Source organism: Lethenteron reissneri, chromosome 46, assembly GCF_015708825.2.
Source record: "Lethenteron reissneri isolate LAM-NWPU_2019-01 chromosome 46, ASM1570882v1, whole genome shotgun sequence".
Classification (NCBI taxonomy): Eukaryota; Metazoa; Chordata; class Hyperoartia; order Petromyzontiformes; family Petromyzontidae; genus Lethenteron; species Lethenteron reissneri.
Genome location: NC_083824.1, coordinates 3,806,298 through 3,828,321, shown reverse-complemented (window position 1 = coordinate 3,828,321; position 22,024 = coordinate 3,806,298). Strand labels below are relative to the sequence as shown.

The window sequence follows — 22,024 nt, the reverse complement described above, 5'->3', positions numbered from 1 at the left end:
CTGCCCCCCCCACATTGCCCCCCCACCAGCCCCGAACAAATGCTCACATGCAATGCAGGCCCTGCACAATATCGCCGGTGATTACAGGGAAATAATACGGTGCGATGGCTCCCGCTGCCAAAGGAGCAATCTCGCGGCATGGAGGCCCATCCCGCGAGACACTTTCCCTCTCCTTGCTCTCTCGCTTGGTAATTTTCTCTCAAACTTTTCTGGCAAAAATGGAAGTTTACGGTACCCCCACCCCCTCACCCCCCGCCTCATCCTCCCACCAATTTTTTTAACTTAACAAAACTCCGATCGTTTTTTGTGTTGTTTGTTGCGGGGTCCAATTCGCCGGCTGGTTTAACCCCCTCAATGCTCGCCGTGCAGAGTTGGCACGACGCGGCCATCTTGCAACGCTGCCACGCGGCAAGCACGTGGGGCCCAAAGTCTGAGGCCCGCGCTCCATCAGCGTCGCACTTGTTCACTTACATCAACTTACCGCTGCTCAGAGGTCGCAAACGGGTTTTGATTCCTTTCCCGTACCCGTCCCCGGCCGCACCAGGGTCGCAAATGGGTACCCGTACCCTACCCGAAATGAGTGACAAACGGTGACTCACCAGTGACTCACGGCCTACCCGTACCCGTACCCGGCCCGCACCAGGGTCGCAAACGGCTACCCGTACACGGCCGGGTAGCCAGGTATCGGATAGGGTACGGGTATCGGGTACCCGGTGGCGACCTCTGCCACTGCTGCAGCAAGGCCAACTCCGTGTCAGTCATGATCAGGTTCTTTTGACCAGACTTTAGTAATAATTTACTTATGATGAAAATAATAATAATTTCCACTTGTACCGTGCCACGCAGTGTTTGCTCACTCTCGTAGGGAGCATCCCGGAGGTGAGCCGGCAGCAAAGTATCCCCCTGCCCCAAGCTCTGCGATCCTCTCCATATCAAGGTGTTATCGGCCCAATTCGTGAGTGTTTACATGCGGGAGCAAACCGGAATACCCGGAGAAAACTCACACGTGCGGAGGGGACAATAGCCAGATGGAACAAGAGTTTACAAGCCTGGGTGGGCACGTCCTCAACGCGCGCGGGGAGGTTACGGCAACATGTGTGCGATGATCCACTAACCCTCTCTGTCTCCACAGTGCTGGATTACGGTGTCACGTGTGCCACTTCACTACGCTGGTGAACGGGGGGCACCAGAGCCGCTTCAGATGACACTCGCCAACAATGCTAGCCGCCGCCGGGAATCGAACTCCGATGGCCGGATGTCGAGCGCAGTGCACTCACCGCTGTGCCACTCCTCTCCCCTCCCTTCCCTCACCAAGCACATTTTACCCAAATCACCCTAGATGAATCCAACCTTGTCAGATTCCAGAAACGAAGAAGGTTTGAACCTGGTCAGTCCTTGGCTGGGAGGCCGTTTAGACACTCCTGGTGATGTAGGCCTGAGCTTCACGGTCGCTAGGCGATGGCGGTACAGCGATGGGCTCAATCTATCTGTGTGGAGCTACGATTGTCACCCCTCCCTCCTATGCGTGGTGGATTTTCTCCGGGACCTCCGGTTTACTTGCCACACGATGCCAAACACTCGCTCGTGGAATTTGGCCGAACATTTCAAATGCCGCGGGATCCTCCTGAGGAAGTCTTGAGACTCGCCGAGACTTTTCCTGAGGTAAATTGTTGGCATCGTTATTATGATTTCTCACTCCTCAGCCAAGAAGTCAACTTTCATTCACAGCAGTGAAGGAAACAGGTGGACTCGAGGGCTGGTGATGTGAGTGGAAGCTTTGGGGATCTGCGGTGATCATGATGAGGTGGGTGGGGGGGTGAGGATGAGCTGATGGGGGTGTAGTGGGGGGGGGGGCAGCCTCTTTTTTTGTTTCTTTGTGGCCGTGGTACAATTAGTCCCAGGGCCTTGGTGCATTCAAGACGATGACAAAAGAGAATAAATCCTTGAGCTGTCACCAAAAAAATTATTAATAAACCGCGCCAAATCCAGGGCTCAGATCCAGCTGCGTCTGTCCGGGTCGGCGGCGCGGAAAACATCTCCACACCCGGCACACCACGTCCAGTATACAGTAGGGTACCTCCCACTGTGGCTGTGGCTACTGCGAGTCACGTGCTACCTACTCGAGCAGCGACTGAGAACAATTTCTGCATGCAGCACACCATCTATATTTAATGTACGTTTTTTTTACTTCTTCCGCACCGTACGTAGCCAACCGTGCTAATCGGAGGTGCGGGAGAAGGACAACAAACTAAATACAAAACGCATTTTAAAAAATATTAGTTTAAAATCTTGATTTAAAAGTGCATAGCACCCAGTGACTAACTAATATTGGAAGGGAGAGCGTTCCAGACGGCCACAGAAGCGCATTTGAGAGCGTGCTGCGCGGTGACCGTCTTTGTGATGGCTCGGCATTTGCCGCTGCGATGACGACGGGAGTCCGCGTGATGGTGGTGTGCGGTTGTGTTCGTCGCAGTGCCGCCTACTCCAGCTCGCCAGCGACCCGGGGAATGTTCGGTGAGCAACGGGGCCCTGGCGACGCGCACGAGCAGAGCGTGACTCCTCGTGCGCGCTCCTCGCTCGCAGAACGGGGGGGAGGGGGGGCGGTCTGGCTACCTGCGAGCGTTGCGCCAGATTCTCAAGAGGCAAAGGATGCCACCAGAGAATCTGAGTCTTTTGTTTCGACCGGTGGAAGAATCCAATGAGCGATGGGGCTCTTGTTCCCACAGACGTCCAGAAATGCAGTGCACTGGCGGTCAGCCAAGTCGGCGGGAGAGGGGACAGGTCTCCACGGGTTTGTCTGGAGCCAGTCGGTGGCCCTCGGTGGGAAGTGGCGGAGATTCTGGCAAGTTGTAGCGGTGCTAATCTTAGTCACACTCGTAGTCCAGTCGACTGTCACCTGTGCCGTTAAAGTCGAAACTCAGTCTGTGGATCTCGATAAAAACTCTAAACTATTTTTGTTTATATTTTACCAGCTAAGGCCTCACTGAACTATGTAGCTCTTTTTAAGAAGCGACCTGGCCACAAATGATACCTCAACGAAGTGGCTTATCACGTGGACATCTATAGCAGCCTCATACTCTAAACGCACGCTGTTTCTAAATGTGCAGGTGAAACTAGAGGACCCTGAGAAAAATCATTGCGACCACGGGGAGAGAGACACCGCAAACTCCAAATATACAGCCGGCGTCAGGGTCGGGATTAAACCCACGGCCTCCTGCATACGAGGCGAGCGAGTCAACGTCTTGCCATCTCGTCGACAAAGCAGCCACAATGTTCAGTCAAGCGCTCCGAATTACTCAGCGTTGGTGACTAGGGGTGCGTAATCCCATGCCCTTAATATTATCGGGCCAGTGAACCCAGTAAATCTTGGTATATATGTATACAGCCAATTAGCATGTTTGATCTTCTACCAGTGCACCGCAGTCTCTATTAACGCTGCTAAATTCTCCCAGTCCGCGCCTCCACTCAAACTCGTTCATTTCTCCTCGCCACGGACGGTGGCGCTTTGCTCCTTTGGTTTGCAGGAGTCGTCGTCGCGCCTGGCGATGTCCATCCGGGCTTCGTCACGACCGTCGCCCTCTGCGGTGGAAACAAAAACAAAGGGCACGCGTCTCTCTTCAACGAAATTTCCGCCGCCGAATGTCGTGAACGACCTTGGCTACGTCCAGCGGCCCAAGGGGTCGGTGCCGGGGGGGGAGGAGGCTGCGCGTTCCATCGGCGGACATAACGCGCGCATACATCGAGTCCCCGCTTTAGAGGCAAGGACATTGGCTTTCCTCGGTGTGGGGGGGGGGAGGTTGATATTCCTTTCAGCAAAAGTTTCTAAGGGTATACAGTATGTACGTGTATTAAAAGAGCTTTTGTTATGCGCTATATTTATTTATTATTTCTAACACTACGAGGTTGGCGAGTGCTCCCCGTAATTTGCCGCACGTCTAAATGAGCTATTGAATCAAGGCGACCCTGGATGTGACATCAGCGCACGAGATTTTAATGCGATGCTTTATGCTCATGGTCTCTCGGCCTGGCCTCTCTCTCTCTCTCTTGATCTTCATTCCCCCCCTCCCATGACCCCCCGACCTCCCACTCAGTCTTCCCCTCCTCCCACTCCATCTCCACCACTCTTCTCTCCCCCCACCACTCCATTCTCCCCCCCCCCCTCTTCATCATCTACTATTCTCTCATAGCCCCACACCAACCGTCTCCCCCACCCACCCCACCACCGTGCCCTCCGGCTTCTCTCATGCTCACCTCTCTCCCCCTCTCCATCTCACTCCACCGCCTCCGAGCCTCCCTCCCCCGCTCCCTTCTCCTCACGTCGCACCTCCTCCCCGCGCGATCCGCTCCTCTCGCTCCGTCCTTGCGTCCCCCCACCCGCTGGGCCGGCGTGCGTGCGCTCGAGTCGTCTCCGCGGCGGGCGGGCGGGCGAGCAGCAGACGCGGTGCCCTCTCCCATCGCGGGCTCGTGCCGCTTTGCCGCCGGGAGACGGCAACACGCGATCCACGGAGGAGGAAGAGGGGGGCCGGGCCCGAACCATGGAACACTCCGGAGAGGAGACGGAGCGAGAGAGAGAAGGGGGCACTCGGGATCGCACGCGCGCTGCCAGGTAAACTCACAGGCGCGCGCCCGCCCGCACTCCCCTCCTGCGTGACGCCACGTGAGCGCGTCTGCGACGGCGACCCTCGTTAGTGATGGGGGGTTCGTCCGGTGCGCAAGGCGCTCTTCGCTCGGATGAGTGCTCGCGCGCGAGAGAGGGAACCTTTCCCCGTGGCGCTGCGTTAAGCGAGCGCGCAGGAACCTCCCACCCTCCCCCCCAACGATCTGACCGCGGCAGCACTTTTTGGGGACGACGTTTGCCGCGGGACGTATAAAGAGGAGAGACACCGATTACGCTTTTTAACGGCAACTCTCCTGCGTCGGGTGACGGACTGAGCTCCGACAGGTTCCACAGAGCGCTGTTTTATAATTGCGGCGTCACGGTACAAAACGAGAGACCCGCGGTCTCGACGGGCACCCGCTTGGTTATAAATAATATCCATAGACACAAATGCGTGGCTTCGCATTTGCGCGCGTACGAGGCGAGCTTCATTCGACGTTCTTGGAGAGATCTGTGCCGGCAACGACGGTCGCGTCTCTGCCACGGCACGCGGAGCGAGGAGCCGCCGGGTGCCATCGGCGCGGCTCCCAGCAGGGGCCCTGGGGAGCCCCGCGCCGCCGTCGCTTCCCCACGACGCGGCCTCCGTCAAACGGCGCTTGCTGAAATGACAGCGCGATGTTTGGCTTTGTGCCGCAGCAAAATCCAAACGACCCCTCCCCTCCGGGGGGAGAGGAGGAGGAGGGGGGAGGCTAAAAAGGTTGCCCTGTCTGGCGCATGCTCTCTGCTGCGTTGCTTTGATACATTTGCCCTTTTTTTAATTCATGAGCAACCTTTAGAAAATAAAACTATCGGGAACAACATTCGGGACCGGTGGGTGGTACCGCTATGCATTATTGCAATCAAAATAAACCGGAGGGAGATTTAGAGGTTTTTTTAATTTCTATTTTGCAAAGCTGTCAAAGTGGGGGGCCCAGTTGTGAAAAAAAGGAAATAAAAAAATAAACATCACCCCTTTACATTTCTTAAAAAGTGGCAGCAAAGATTTCGGTGGATTTTATTTATGCGAGGAGTTTTCTTTACCGCCCCCCCCCCACCCTGACGTGGGTGGCACGGTGGCATCGTGAACCGGGGAACCCGAGTTCGATTCCTGGCCACGGCTAACATCAGAGGCGAGTGATGCCTGCACCTGTGCTTGGCTACCGATGTGCACTGACCGTAGTGGTGAAGTATGGTGGAACAAAACAATCCCCACGTCCGACGGGGTGTTTGAGAGACCTTCAACCCGACAGAGGATTGACAATGGGGCTGCATCATCATTATTATTACATTTTTAAGTGTATGAAGAATGATCATGGGAGGATGCCTCATATCTCCAGATTACGATCAAGAGCGGCTTAGAGCAGACAGAGTGCTTTTGTTAACGAAATCAGAGGTTTAGTTGTGGTTTTTGTCTTCTTATTAAATATATTCAAATGGATATGTGTCTTTTACTCTAAGGCTTTAATGAGAAATATTGAAATTGCTACGGGCAGGACAGTAAATCCAATGCAAGAGACTTCTAGAACACAAATCGCCGCCGAGCTCCTGATGACAACACACGCGCCGCTTTTGCTCTCCGCGATACATTCGGCTGCTCGCTTCTCGCGTTTTTATTTTTTTAAAGGGCCGCGCTTTTGCGGGCCGCGTCGACACGGCCGTCCACAAAGGTGCAGTAACACAAAAAAACACAACAACGCATCTTACCAACGGGGCAAATTTTGCAACAAAACGTTACATTCTGAAACGTAAACAACGTCCGGCACGGTCGGAAGGCCCGTGATTCGTGCGGAGCCCACACGGAGCCGCGCGATCCACGTTTGAGCCACGTGGAGCCACGTGATCCACGTTGGAGCCACGTGGAACCATGCGATCCATGTGGAGCCACGTAGAGCCATGCGATCCACGTTGGAGCCACGTGGAGCCACGCGATCCATGTGGAGCCACGTGATCTACGTTGGAACCACGTGGAGCCACGTGGTGCCATTCGATCCACGTGGAGGCACGCGATCCATGTGGAGCCACGTGATCTACGTTGGAACCACGTGGAGTCACGTGGTGCCATTCGATCCACGTGGAGGCACGCGATCCGTGCGGAGCCACGCGATCAGCACGGAGCCACGCTGAGCCACTCGGAGCTACGCACGCTGCAGCTGCTCAGCTTGTAGTTCAACATTTAATTGATTTGGTGCCTGCCGCAGCTAATCACCGGCAGGATTTAGCGCCTCGGGCGGGCGCAGTTTATTAAAATTAGCGCGGACGCGACCATATGGCGGGGTGTTTATTTGCTTGGCTTAAATGTCAGCGCCGCTGAAACGATAGCGCCTCTCAGTCTGGGGCTTTGAGCGGCGCCAGGTGTCTCCGTGCCTGGAATGTCAACCCGGGGGGAGCGGGAGAGCCACCGCGAGCGCCTCCCTCCCCGATGCCGCGGAGAATCCACGGGCGCCGGCGTCCGTTGCTTCGTCGTCACCGTCGCATCCTCGGGATGGGTCGTGGTCGCGTTTACATTGACGATGCTGTTGCTGCTGCCTGCTGTTGCTGCTGCTGCTGATACGTGCGGTGCGAAAGAAGTTCAACGTCGTGCATACAGCAACAAAAAGCCACAAGGTTACTTCGAGCGCAAGATGTTTTCGCCAAATGAATACAATGTGTGATCAGTCAGGATGACAGTAACAATGATGGTAACCGTGGCCGATTATGCTGAAAACAACACCCCCTCTCGCAGACATCGCTATCACTCCGCGGGTTTCCGTGGCTGTGCAGCTGTGCGGCTCTCCGATGTGCTCACGGTTCGTACCGCGCGTTGTTCGGCACGATGTCCGACGTGTCGCTCCACGTGCTGGGGGCTTCTTCAGGAACCGAATTTTGTTTAAGCTGGATACACACCAGAAAGAGAGACAGAGAGCCGCTCCCAGAGACGTCGCAGCCGGAGCTTGCGTGGTTTCCGTAATGTCGAGGGTCAGTTTTGTTTGACGCAAAGGGCCCTTCAAAGGCGTTCACTCCGCCAGGAGCGCCCGGCGCCGTTGAGTTGTGGCCGTGCCCCTTGGGCTTCGTTGGACCCCGCGTGGACACCTCGAGGAGTGTCTCGGAGAAGTCTCGCCGCCTCTTCATACCTCACGGGCACCTGTGGCTCCCCCTACACTGGATCCCGGCCAGAGTTCCAACTTAATTCGTTGAGGCCAACCACCACACTGCTACTGTTGGGGCAAGCGCTGTTAGCGAGCACCTATGAATGAGGGCACGACCTCACGAGGGGGTGGGTGGCCAGCACCACGCCCGGCCGTCTTTGTCTCCCTAGCGGTTATGTCGAGGCTAAGTCGACCTAGGGGAGGCCTAGGACCGGTTCAGATAATGTTTACGCCTCAACTACACGCTCACTCACCCACCTACCTACACACCCACCCACTCACCACACTGCAGGTCACAATTACACACTCACTCACCAACCCACTAACCACAATGCAGGTCACAACTCCAGCGGTTGAGTGAGCGGCTCGCAATTGGAAAGGTTGTGAGTTCACATTCTGGCTGGGGGGTTAACTTAGCCCACCGTCCCTCCAGAGTCGATCAAATGACCACGATGTTTGTGGGGTGATTATCCTATGAAGACACCCGCCCCTGCCATAGAAATGTTGAATTTCCACCACTGGCTCTAGGCTGTTCTAAACATTCATGAGCACTGCTTCGATTTGAGCGAGAAGCCTCTGACTCAATTGCAACTTTATTCGTACCGTTTGTTGTGGGCCGCTTGGCATCCTTGGCTTCTCGTCCTGTGCCCAGGGGGTGGCCTCTGCGAGTGGCAGTGACCGTGGCTGTGTGGGGGTCACGTCCCGTCCCCACCCCCTGATATAAATCAATCGTTGAATGAAAGCCCTTGTTAATAACCACGTGCTTTAAATGTTGAGATTGATCAAAGTTGACCACTCATCGAGGCGTGGGTGACGGAGGTTTCTATTGCGTGTTTTAACGAGAGCAGTGGGGCGGCTGTCGAGTGTGTGCAGGCGGTGCAACTGCACCAGGGCCCACCGAGAGTGGGGGGAGTTCGGGTGACCGGACTACGTAGAGAAGTTATAGAGGCGGGGGGGGGGGGGGCAGCAGCCCAATTTCACTCCTTGCACGAGGACCCCGTGCTAACCACCCGACGCCACTGATCAACACGGTGGCTGGGAGATGTTAACTAACTCGCCTGGTATACAGGAGGTCGCGGGTTCGATCCCTACGCTGAAGCCTGCGTATCTGAAGTTTGCATGTTCTACCCGTGGTCACGTGGATTTTACTCTGGGTCCTCCTGTTTTCCCCTCCACATTTAGAATCAATGTGCGTTTAGAATATTTGGCTGCTCTACATTTCCACTTGATAGGCCGCTTCGTTGAGCTATCATTTGTAACAGCCAGGTCGCTTCTGAAAAATAGTGATATAGCTCAGTGGGCTTTACCTGGTAAAATAAAAATAGTTTTAGTGTTGGTTTAGACACAGGACACAATTACTGCCGCATCGGTGTCACTGCGGCTGTGCCCTCCGGCACTGCGACGTCTGCTCGTGTCGTTTTGTCACAGACGTTCGACGTTCACCGCTCCACGTGCGCTGAAATCGTCGCTTCCCAGCATGCGGCGGGAAACGTCGGATGTCGTGCCGAACAACCCCGCAGCGCGGTCGGAAATCGCGTCCTGAATAGCGCAATTATTTTCTAATCAATACCGCGACCGACGGCGCGAGACATTTCTGCGTTGTAAATTATCCCTCCGATGCTTTCGGCAAGACATTTTTGTTCCACACGCGCCGACGACACGGCTCGAGAAACGCACACGCGTGTAATGGTTTAGTGCGCTGCCGTGGAAATAAATAATTTCGCCGGTAAAACAATCAAATCTCAGCGAAACAAAACTGGTAATGAGGCAGCGCAGACGGAGCGCGTTTGTTGTCGTCAGAAACGAGGAGGAGGAGGAGGTTTCCTCCAGCGTCGTGTTCCGCTGACTCGGCGTGCCGCTGTTACGTCGCTCACGCTCTGCGCGAACAATTCCGCTGCTAATTGCGCACGGAACTCTCGTCGTCAACACTTGAGCACTTTAAATGTTTTGCCTTTCAAAGGCAGGCCGTGTTCTTGCCGCGCACAACAGGAAAGATTTGAGAAATGCGTGACGAATGTTGCTGTGGAACGCGGGGTTTTTTCTATTTCTAGATTCGTTTTGTGCTGAGAATTTGTTTATGATCATTGCTGCTGCCATCGCGATCATCGTCGTCGTCATGGGTACCATCAACGTCATTGTCTGATGTATCTACGTATGTTGAACTTCTTTCACACCGTACAAAGCATTGCAGATGACCGCATAAGCGCATCTAAAAGCGTGCGTTTCAGTGGCCGTCCTTTGTTCGATGTCTCGCCAAAAGTCGCTGCGAGGATGACCGATGGTTTATTGCTCCTTGACAAGATGAACAAGGTATTGTGGTTGATGATGGTTTGAAAGGTCTCACAGGCTTTCCTGCACCAGGAAGTGTTTCATGAAACATACATTTTTCTAGATTTTTCACCATGTTACGACGTTTTCAAATCCCCCCTCGGGCCTTGAATGGAGGGCGGGGGTGGCCATCGCGGCCCACAAAAACCCCGCTGACAGTGGCAGCACTGGGGTTCAAAGGTCACTCACATTTGCTGCTGCATTCTGGACATAAACTGTAGTTTGTTAAAGAGGACGCCATAACAATCACGTAAACAGTTAACTATCATGCTCCAAAGATATCCAAAACGTTTTCTGCATTTTATCAAACGGCTTAGACACTGGAAATAATTTTCTCAGCTTCCAATTTTACACTTTGAGTGTAATGGCAGTGGTGGGCTGTGACCTTTTGATTATATACATATACATATTTGCTAAATCCGCAGAGCAGAATTACACGGCCAGATTAATGGAAGCTTGCTTTTATTGCAGCTGTCAGGCCTATTGCAAATCCGCGGGCGGCTGGTAATCACTTCCCTTCACCCAATAATGCCCGTGTGTTCCACGTGGCTTAAATTGGCTAAATACAATTTTTTGGGCCACAATGTCGCTCGGCTGGCACAAAACAAAGCCACGGCGCATCGTGATTTGGGGGCATTTTTGGTGTCGTTTTTATCTCATCGCGCTGGCACCGAACTATCCGCATCTCTCCTTTCGTTCGACGACGACGACGGCGCCCCGCGTGCCCACAGACGTCGCGTTCGAACGCGAGCCGTCGTCCGCAGGCGACCACCGCCGCGGCCGCCACCGTGGACGGGCCACGTGAGACCGCACACCTGCGTGGCAGGGCACTTAGCCCGCTAACGACCCCCCAGTGACGCCACGAGAACGCTAAAACGATAATGATCACTTCAGAGACATCAGTTCCATAACTGAGCTTCCACGGTGTTATGGTTAGCGCCCCGGACTTGCAGTACGGAGATCATACTCTTAGGTTTTTTCGGTAAAGTCACGTAGGTAAAAAATAATAATAGAAATAAAATAATTTCATTTATTATCATTTAATTCTATTATTATTTTTATTTTACTTTTTTACCTACGTGACTTTACCGGAAAAACCTAAGATGACGAATCCTTGCAGTCATGAAAGCTTCAAATCTAAAGTACGGAGATAGCCGGTTCGATTCCATCAATGGGGAACATTTTTCAAATCCCGCCCCCCTCCCCACCCCTCGCACAGCTTCCACCCAGCGGTATCAGTGAGTTGCTCCGCAGGTCACGTGCGGAGGGGCAATGGTGTTGGGGGTCCGTCCACCTCTTCCAACACGTCGGGTCAACGCGCAAGAGTCGAACAAATTCCGCTCGAGTTTGCGCCGAGTGGAAGCTCTTCCCGCAGCAGTGGCGTGAGCAACCACATCGCAGGGCTGCGCCGGTGCCATTTTCATTTGCGGCTGCCATTGTTAAAGCGACTGAAGGTAAGTGCCGGGGAGGACCCCGTAAGCAAATCAACTGGAGCGGCAGGAATTTGATGAGCTATGAAGCTCTTCTGCACAGATGTCCAGGAGAAGCAAGGGCAGAATAGCAATCGCGATGAACGTGGACGTGGCTGTGTGTTGTGTGAATGTAGGGAGCGGTAGCCTACCAACTTGTCGACGCACGAGCCGTTTAGCATCATGAAGCATGAACACGGCATGAATCCGGTATCAAGATGAGGCAGAGCGAGTGAACCCAATGAGAATGGCAGCGGTGAAATGAGCTCGCGTGCAGATGACTAAGTGGATTGTCGTGTTGCACGATCGTGACAGATAGACGGCTTCGGGAGGTCTTTAGCCAGCAGTGGATATAGATCGTGGCTCATGGTGGTGGTGGTAAGAGCAGTGGGTGTGGTGGTGGAGGCTATGCTAGTAGAAAGGGTTCCGTAATTAGAGCCCTCACAGCAGCAGTAGCTGCTGCTGCCAATGTGGCATCACACAACTGCTATCACCAGAAACACCATGACACCATCACTCAATCGCCACCAATATCGCCACTGCACCACCACAGCCTCACCACGGTACCACCAATATCACCATCACATCACCGCAGCATCACTCAATCACCACAAATATCACCGTGACACTGCCACAGCATCGCCACCATCACCACAGCAGCACCGACGGCATCGACAACAGCATACACCTTGACCACATCGCACTGCAAGAAAGCAACGCACAGAGGGGGTGGTTAGGGGTGGGTGTTGCGGAGAAGCCCGCGAGGGAGATGTTCAAGCGTAGCGCCCCCGGTATACAGGGGGGAGCCTCTTTGAAAATTAGCAGCCGCTGGGCTCAAGACGCCGGGATGTGCCGACACGAGCCGAGCTTGATCTGTAGCAGCAGGCCGCGGACATCACAGGGGAGGCTGCTGCTGCTGCTTGTGCTGCTGCTGCTTCTGGTTCTGCTGCTGCTTCTATTGCTTGTGCTTTGGTGCTGATGTTGGCTGCTGCTGCTGCTTGTGCTGCTGCTTGTGCTGCTGCTGCTACTCATTTGAGGCTGAGTCAAACTAGGGGACCGGTTCAGGTATACGTCGCTGGTGTTTGCCGGGAGCGGGAATCGAACTCGGGTGGCTGGGTTCGTAGCGCAGAGCGCTAACCGCTCCACCACCGCTCCCCCGCAACAACAAGCGACACACACACGGACACGTGCACGGGATCCTCGTTTCCCGTGCCGCACTTTGAAAGCCACGCGTCTCGTTGCCGAGGAGCACGCAGCAGTCTGTCTGTGCACCTGGAATATTTTTGGTACCACGGCATCCCACGTGAAAAGAAAGAGGGAGGCGGGGGGGGGGGTGAGCGGGGGGAGGGCTGCCATGGCAACTGAAAGCTGACGCATATCGCAGCACCTCCGCTCAATTAGCGTGGCCACAATTACACCACCACCACCACCGTCGTCTTACTCATCGCGACCTCCCTCTGTAATCATTAGCGCGCCTTTTCAGCGGCACGCAGCGCTGCTCGGCGTGCGGGGCGGGTGGGCGAGCGAGGGGAGGGGGGGGGCGTGCGTCCTTGGCACGCGAAACCGCGTGGCCCAGGCACACACACAGAGGCAACGGTCCCCCCCCGTGTGTGTAGCCTCCACAGCGCTGTCGGGGCAAGTGCTGTTAGCGAGCACCTACGAAGGCCGGCGCGGGGCTCGAGGTGGGGCCGGTGTGGGCATCACCGCGCTCGGCCGCCTGTTATCCCACTGCTGATGTTCACACACCGCAACGGGAACTCCGATTAGCACGGTTGACTACGTACGGTGCGAAAGAAGTTCAACGTACATGCATTTTAAGGCCGAGCCAACCTCAGGGAAGCCGAAGGCAGGTTCACACGTTTGGTGCTGATGTTGGCCGTGACCCGGTAACAAACTGCATGGGGTGCCGGCTTCGCAGAGCAGTGCGCTACCGCCCGACGCACTCACGCACACACACGCGCACACACGCACACACGCGCACACACACACGCACACACGCACACGCGCACATACACACACACACGCACACACACACACGCACGCACACACACACACGTACACACGCACACACGCGCACACACGCACGTCAAGGAGACTGCATCTGGTGCAGGTCAATCAGTTTCAAGGACAACGCATGGGATACATTATCAAAACATATTTGTTTGCATGTTTTTTAAAATGCAGATTTAATGCCTTGTAATAAAGGTGTCTATTTGGTGTTTGAACATCTGAACACCTTCTGTATTATTGTATGCATGTTAAACTTCTTTCGCACAGTAAGTAGCCAACCGTGCTAATCGGAGGTGCAGGAGAAGGACAACAAACTAAACACAAAAATCAGTTCTAAAGAAACGAGTTTTCAATCTAGATTTGAAAGTGCGTAGCTGGAATGGCTTCCCAATATCGGACGGAAGAGCGTTCCAGACGGCCACACAAGCGCATCTGAAAATGCCCGATGCAGTGACCGTATTTGGTCAAAGCCTTCTTCTTATCTTCTTCTTATCATCTTAACAGACTGTTGGGGTAAGTATTGCTTAGCAAGCACCTATGAAGGCCGGCAAGGCACACGAGATGGTGGGTGACCAGCACCACGCCCGGCCGCCTTTATCTCCCCAGTGGCAATGTTTACACACCGCACCAGGGTACTCATTTGAGGCTGAGTCGACCTAGGGGAGGCCCAGGACCGGTTCAAATAATCGTCACTGGTGTCGACTGTGAGCGGGCATCGAAATCCGATCACCATGCTCGTAGCGCAGCGCGCTAACCGCGACACTAACGCACCCCCCCCCCCCCCCCCGTGTGGTCCCACCACGACGAGGCCGAGCTTCCGAGCCGCGGTCCGTGACCCCGCAAACACCGCCGGGGACGCGACAACAACAACAACACGAAATGTGCCTTTGCATATCTACTGAGCCCCGCTGGAATATTTAATTAGCTCAATCAATGCGCACACAAAATCAAATGAGAGGCCGCGTTAATGAATGCGCGAATAGATGCGTCGCGCGTGTTGTTTCAATCCTTGCGGGGAGCACACGTGTCGCCTTCCCAGTCGTCTCAAGTCAGCCAACCCCATGGCACCTGGGGTCTCTCCCGTGACCTCCTCCTGCTGCCAGCAGCGAGGGCTCTCTACGCTCCACGGCCTCAATGTGCACCTAGCCTGGCACAAGGGCCGCGGTGGCGTCAGAGCCGCTCAGACGGCGGCTGTCATTGTGGTCGCGTGAAGCCGTGAGGTTTGCGCCGCCTTCGCCGCGTTAAGATCGCACGGCGAGGGGAAACGCCGGGCATTAGGCTGCAGGACTCCTTATTACCGAATCGGGCCATTCCAGGTCATTTAACAGAAGCAGCAGCAGCAGGAGCAGGGGGAGGCACGCGTCCTTGTTGGACATTCTAAAGAGGCCTCACATAGCGCAGATCCACCCACGCCCCCTCCGCCAATATCGCATCTAATCTCGTTATCCACACTACAGGTATCAGACTGCGCCTCTTTAGATTAAGTCAGCGTGTTACCTTACCACAAATCGGGCTCGTCTTTCACCCGTGCAGACCCCCTGTGGTGAGAACGGAGCCGTGCAATTAAAACAATTATATTCTTTGAGTCTTTCGGTAAAGTCACGTAGATATAGGTTGAAAGAAAATAACAAAAAAAACTACGACGTTTCGATCGCTACACAAGCGGTCGTCATCAGGATCGAAACGCCGTGGTGTTTTGTTATTTTCTTTGAACCTATCTGCGTGACTTTACCGAAAGACCCAAAGAATATGAATTCTTGCAGTCACGAAAGATTCAAGTCAATAACACTGGTCAAGAAAAAAAAAATTCTGGCCTGGACTTTTGCAGCTGTTTTAGACTAATTTCAGGGTGCTGATTCCAAATCTGATCTCAGATTTGCTCTATCACATACATTTTTGTGCTATCGGCATACCCCATTTTAATTTATTTTACCCGAAATTAACTCTGTCACTTATGATTGCAAGTTGTTGCGAGTCAGTGACTGCTTTAGTGTTAAAATATGGTGCTGTATTTTTAGGATAGTGTGTTTATACTATCATTTTATGTAGATATCCACATCTTCTTGGTTCTTTCGGTAAAGTCAAAGAACCAAGAAGATGAATCCCTGCAGTCACGAAAGCTTTAAATCAAAATAGATATCCACATTTATTTAATATTTTTCTTCTGCAGTTTTTATTGAAAATGCAATATTTGATATCTCAAAAACCTAATGTGATAGACAAAAACTGATGCCAGATTTGGAATCAGCACCCCAAAATTACATTAAAACCGTTGGAATACCTTATGCCAGAAAAAGTGTGTTGACCAGTATAATTAAGACACTTGTTTAGGCTTCATGCTGCACCACACTCGCTGGTCGCCACGTGGGATGCCCACTCGTGTCCCTCCGCGGTGCCAAATCAAAATGCCTCCACCCAGCGGCCGTAATTCCCCTCGGCTCAATGCCAGTACCCATTATGCACCTCAGCTCGATCCCAGTACCCATAATCCCGTGAGAGAAGCCCTCCTCGTTATGGAAAATTAAAAGTTACTCCAATTGGTACGAATACAACTCGTGCAGTTTAAACCAAAATACAGAGTAGCAGTACAAACGCACGTCCTTGCTGGGTGAAGCCCTCCTCCCGCCGTGCCGGCCATGGGGGTTGGTTAACCATACTTCACCACTCTGGTCGGTGCGGGATGGTTAGCAGGGGGGGGGGGAGACGAAGACACTCACCCAGACCCAGGAATGTTTCGTGTCACTCGTCACCGGTGGCCGTCTCCAGGAATCAACTTTCACATGGCCACATTTTCTGAAAGCCACGTGGCGAGATGTTAACTCCCTCGCCTGGTGTAAAGGAGGTCGTGGTTTCGATCCCGATGCAGACGCCTGCTGTAGATTTCGAGTTTGCATGTTCTCCCCGTGGTCGCGTGGATTTTTTTCTCTCCCTCCACGTTTAAAAACATGCGTTGACAGTATTTGGTTGCTATAAATGTCCACATGCCAAGCCACTCCGTTGAGCTATAATTTGTGATGGCCAGGTCGCTTCAGAAAAAGAGCTCTATAGCTCAGTGGGCCTTACCTGGTAAAAATAAAATACTGTTCAGTAAAGTCACGTAGAATGGAAACAATAAAAATTATAAAATAAAACATAATAAAATAATTCTCACGACGTTTCGGCCACAACGCAAGCAGCCCGACAGACCTGGTCTTCACCTGAGGACGGCTGCTTGCGTTGTGGCCGAAACGTCGTGAGAATTATTTTATTATGTTTTATTTTATTATTTTTATTGTTTCCATTCTACGTGACTTTACCGAAAGAACCAAGAAGATGAATCCCTGCAGTCACGAAAGCTTTAAATCGAAAAAGTGTTCAGTAGTTGTTGTGTGTCTCTCAAACAGAGGCACAGACAGTGACTGAGATTGCGTCTGTTTATCCATAATACAGTTTTTTTTGTGTTAGATCGCGTAAATATAAATGTGTCGTTAAACCCGCCACCACCCGACACAGCCAACGAGTAAGGTTTGTCACGTACACAGAACGTGCCAATATGTTACTAGTACAACACACCGGTGTGTTGGAGAGCAAAGCCACAACATTTGCAATCTGAGTATGACGTTTCACCAGCAATTACAACTAGCTTCATCAGGCAACAGGCGGATTGTATGATGGATGATATTGGTCGCGAAAGCCAACGTATTAAACTGCATCTGTTTCGTTCTAAGTCTGTGCTTCCTGCTGCACCACCACTCGCTCCTAACACACACACACTGTCACCAAATCGGCTCGAATGAGCCCGATGCTATCGGATCTTCGAAATTATAGCAGGGTTGAAGCTTGGTTCGTACTTGTATGGGAGGCCGCCTGGGAGTATTGGGCGTTGTTGTCACGGGGATACGAGGTAACCAGCTTTGAATGTTGCAAGCTCACTCGCCACTGATGTTAGCAGCGACCGGGAACCACTGGGTTGGGTTTCGTGGATTGCGCGGCGAAGTTCTCCATTGTTCTGGTCGTGCCGCGTGTCGCTCGGCGCGGTGTCTGACGTTTCGCCCCCAACCGCTGAGAGTCTCCCAGCAGCAAAACTGTTGGACATCGCGCGCTAACCGCTGAGCCACCGCTCCAAAACCCAATCGTAAAGCAGCAGCAGCAGCAGTGTGAAGTTACCACGACGCAGTTGCGGGGAAGTTGCCTACAACCCCGTGGGCAACGTTTGTGTGGTGCTGCACCTCCTCTGCTGCACCAACCCCCTCGCAAATTCCAAACATCATAACGTCCCCCTCCTCCTCCTCTAGGCTGCTAACGACCTAATGACTCCTACTTACGTCCTCCCATAGACAACAGTTGCAGAAATCAATGCGTGAATAACGAAGATGTATACGCCGGTTTGATTTGTGTTTCTATTTATTACCACCCAGGAGGGCCTTTACGGCGCTGGAAATGCTCCTAATTCAAACTTCGCCGCAGTGTAGAGGCTTTTTTTTTTCAAGACGGATGTTTGTCAGTAAAAGCAGCCAGCGTGCGGCTTGCCTCCGTGAGACTCTTCCCATTGCGATGAGATCGTGTTGGCTTCAGCATAAAATATACGGAGGGGGAGCCGGATGCTTCAAACACGTCATGAAAGACTCCCCTATGAAGCCACACATTGTGCAATTCACACGGGGGGCGATTCATCCGGAGGAGGCAGCAGCAGCAGCAGTCGCCACAAGCAGAGGCAGAAGCAGCAGCAGCAGCAGCAGCAGCGGCGGTGGTGGCGGCGAAATCTAAGAGATAATTTTCAAAGTCGCATTTCGAGTGGGTAGCGAAAGGGAAATGGAACGTGCGCAGGGCAGCGCTGTGTGAGCTACGGGAGACAGGGAGACAAGCCGCAGCCTCCTCCTCCTCGCGCACGCCTCAGGAACGTGACAGCTGTTTAAATTCCACAGAACAAATATCCGATTTGCCAGATGCGTCACTGTCAGAAGGAAGTGGCAGCTGGGTTGAGCGTAGATATCGGCGCGGCCACGCTTTGCTGGGAGGGGGGTGGGGGACGAGGGGGGCGAGGGTGACGCGGCTGTGGTGGTGGACAGAGACGTGTGGATGTGAGGGTTTGGACCGGGGTGAGATCTCGGTGGGCCACTGATCTCGACGCCTGCACGGTCGTGCCACTCCGGCGCAGGCGTCACGAGTCACCGAAGCGCTCGGCTTTACCGATTACCGGCGAACGCAATTTTTGGCCGCGGTCGCCCGCCCGCTGGGCGTGTTTGGGCAGAGATCGTAGAAGCGTCACCACGAGCAGGTGCCACGGAGGATGCTATAATCTCTCGTAATGGCAATGAACGTTGTGAAACGTGTGCCGAAAAGCACGGAGAGGCGCATGCTTGGAATAGCACAGAGAGACGGAAGGAGGAACACGTGGATTGGAGTCCGTAGTCAAGTCGGTCGACAGTCGTGCGGACTTGGGCAGGACTACGTCACGAGAAGGGACGATGGTTGCACGTCGAGACTCACGACTGAGTGTCAGCCGAAGGAGGGAGACGAGCCCGAGAGGACAGCCGCTGTGAAGACGGAGCGCTGAAATCATGCCTTGGATTGATCTTGGAATTTGTTTGCGAACAGTAAAAGCCCCTGGGCCGACGGTGGCCGTGAATCAAATCTTGAAAATCCATGCACTCCTTCAAACTCGCGACGAGGACGGGAAAATAAAACTGAGTGAGCTACGTCGCCGGCTCCGAAAACCCATCGATTGCGTTTTGTAGGAACACATTTAAAAGGCGAGAAATAGTGATGGATCCTTTTGGCCCGGCTATTGACGACAGGGAGCCTATTATTGGCACTGATTTGACCCGTCTATTTAAATCAATTGCCCATTACTGTGGACACACATGCCAGCCTCCCACCGGGACTCTCCTCTACGCCTACACACGGCGCACACAGGACGGCACAGCGCTGCCACGCGTCGCTACCCACACGCTACACAAAGCCCTTCCAAGCCTCGTGTCGCCAAGACCTGTGCGAGAATACACACCGTGTGTACGGCCCCAGGGCACAGCCATGAACATCGTCGTCTTCATCATCAGCCACGATCAACTGCTGCATGAAGACCTCCCCCAAGCATCCCGTCACCTCTCGCGACCCTGCAATGTAATGATCCGCCCAGCACCCGCACGCCAATTACAAAGTGCTTGCCAGCAACAGACCACAATGCGATTTAAAGCTTTCGTGACTGCAGGGATTCATCTTCTTGGTTCTTTCGGTAAAGTCACGTAGAAGGGAAGTAATAAAATAATTTTATTATGTTTTATTTTTATTATTTTATTACTTCCCTTCTACGTGACTTTACCGAAAGAACCAAGAAAATAAACCACAATGCCTCGCTGATCTTCGTCAATGAGCATGAACCATCAAGCGAACTCCGGTCATCCTCGCAGTGGCTTTGGGCTCGACATCGAACAAAGGATCATCACTGCATCGCACGCTTTTAGATGCGCTTCTGCGGTCATCTGCAATGCTCTTCCTTCCGATATTAGGAACCCACTAGTTTGAAAACTCATTTCTTAAGGGCCCTTGCCTAAGGAATATTTAAAAGGCTATACGGGGGATCTTTGTCTGTGATCTCTCTTGTTCTGGGTGGAACGCCATGGGGTTTTAGGAAGCCGACTGCTTCCGTATGTTTTCTCACATATATATTATTTGCGTTACGTGTGTTGTCCTTCCCCCATACCTTCGATTAGCACTTTGTACGGTGTGAAAGAAGTTCAACATACGTAGATACATCAGACAATGACGTTGATGATACCGATGATGACGACGATGATCGCGATGGCAGCAGCAATGACCGTGAATACATTCTCAGCACAAAACGAATCTCGAAAAAGAAAAAAACCCCGCGTTTCACGGCAACATTCGCCACGCATTTTTTTCAAATCTTTCCTGCTGTGCGCGGCAAGAACACGGCCTGCCTTTGAAAGGCAAAGAAAAGTAAAGTGCTCAAGTGTTGACGACGACAGTTCCGTGCGCAATTAGCAGCGGAATGGTTCGCGCAGAGCGGGAGCGGAACACGACGCTGGAGGAAACCTCCTCCTCCTCCTCGCTTCTGACGACAACAAACGCACTCCGTCTGTGCTGCCTCATTACCAGTTTTGTTTCGCTGAGATTCGATTTTTTGTTTTTTACCGGCGAAACGATTTTTTTTACCACGGGAGCGCACTGAACCATGACACGCGTGTGCGTCGCTCGAGCCGGGTCGTCGGCGCGTGTAGAACGAAAATGTCTTGCCGAAAGCATCGGTCATCGCATCGTTTGCTTTCAGATGCGCTTCTGATATTAGGAAGCCACTGGAGGCTATGCATCTTCTTGGTTCTTTCGGTAAAGTCACGTAGAATGGAAATAATAAAATAATAATAAAAATAAAACATAATAAAATCATTCTCACGACGTTTCGGCCACAACGCAAGCAGCCGTCCTCAGGTGAAGAACAGGTCTGTCAGAAAGACAGCGTCTGAATGAACACCATCAGGCTTGGCAGAGTATATTTCAGCTGGGTTGGAGAGGGAAGAGCGCCTTGACAAAGGAATTTGCATATCAAGAGGAATTTAGCATATTTATGGGAAATTCAGGTATGTGATTAGTACTACGTATGCCCGTGCATTATGCAGGATTAACAGCATCAAAGGGAGGGGATATGGGAAATGCAGGTATGTGATTAGTACTACTTATAAATCGAAATTTGGAGGCTATGCACTTTTAAACCTAGATCGAAAACTAATTTCTTGAGAACTGCTTTTTTGTGTTCGTTTTTTTGTCCTTCCCTCGCACCTCCGAAAAGTACGGTTGACTTTGTACGGTGCGAAAGAAGGTCAACATACGTTCGTGCATACATGAACTGATTTCATCGCTCCGTCTCCTGGACGCTTTTTCACTCGGGGCTGCCTCCATTCCAGATGTGGACGCGCTGCCGTGCGAAAGTCGCTCAGCCCCATACTCGTTGGCTCTTTCGCTAAAGTCACGTAGGTGAAAAGATAAATGAAATAAAAAAAAATTAAATCACGACGTTTCGATGGCCACACAAGCAATCATCATCATCAGGTGTGACAACCACAGCAATAAAAAAATTACTGTAAAAATTTACTGTAAAAAATATTCTTGCTGTCGTTGTCACACCTGATGATGATTGCTTGTGTTGCAATCGAAACGTCGTGATTTTTTCCCTTCATTTATTTTTTCACCCACGTGACTTTACCGAAAAAACCAAAGAGTATGGATCCTTGCAGTCACGGAAACTTAAAATCTAGAAATCGCTCAGCCCCTTCAATTGCGCCAGGAGGGCATACCGAGCTCGCGGATGGAGGACGCGATGCACGAACGCGACCACGAAGTCGGAGTTAAGCGGAGGAGCTCTACACGGCGTGTCGGCCCCAAGCTCGCTGCGAGGGTCGTTCAATGCCGGAGCGGTGGAGCAAAGGCTCGTGCCTCCAGGTCTGGTTCTCGCCAGGCGG

The 22,024-nt window shown here is 52.7% G+C and overlaps 1 long non-coding RNA gene across 1 annotated transcript in view; it reads left to right on the top strand.

Annotated features, from left to right (window-relative positions):
* Positions 1–4,404: 4,404 nt before the first annotated feature.
* The window catches only part of LOC133354216 (uncharacterized), a 53,983-nt gene continuing 36,363 nt past the window's right edge, over positions 4,405–22,024 (top strand). Inside the window, exon 1 of the long non-coding RNA XR_009756550.1 lies at positions 4,405–4,606. This is a non-coding gene — a long non-coding RNA (uncharacterized LOC133354216). The remainder of the gene's footprint in view (positions 4,607–22,024) is intronic.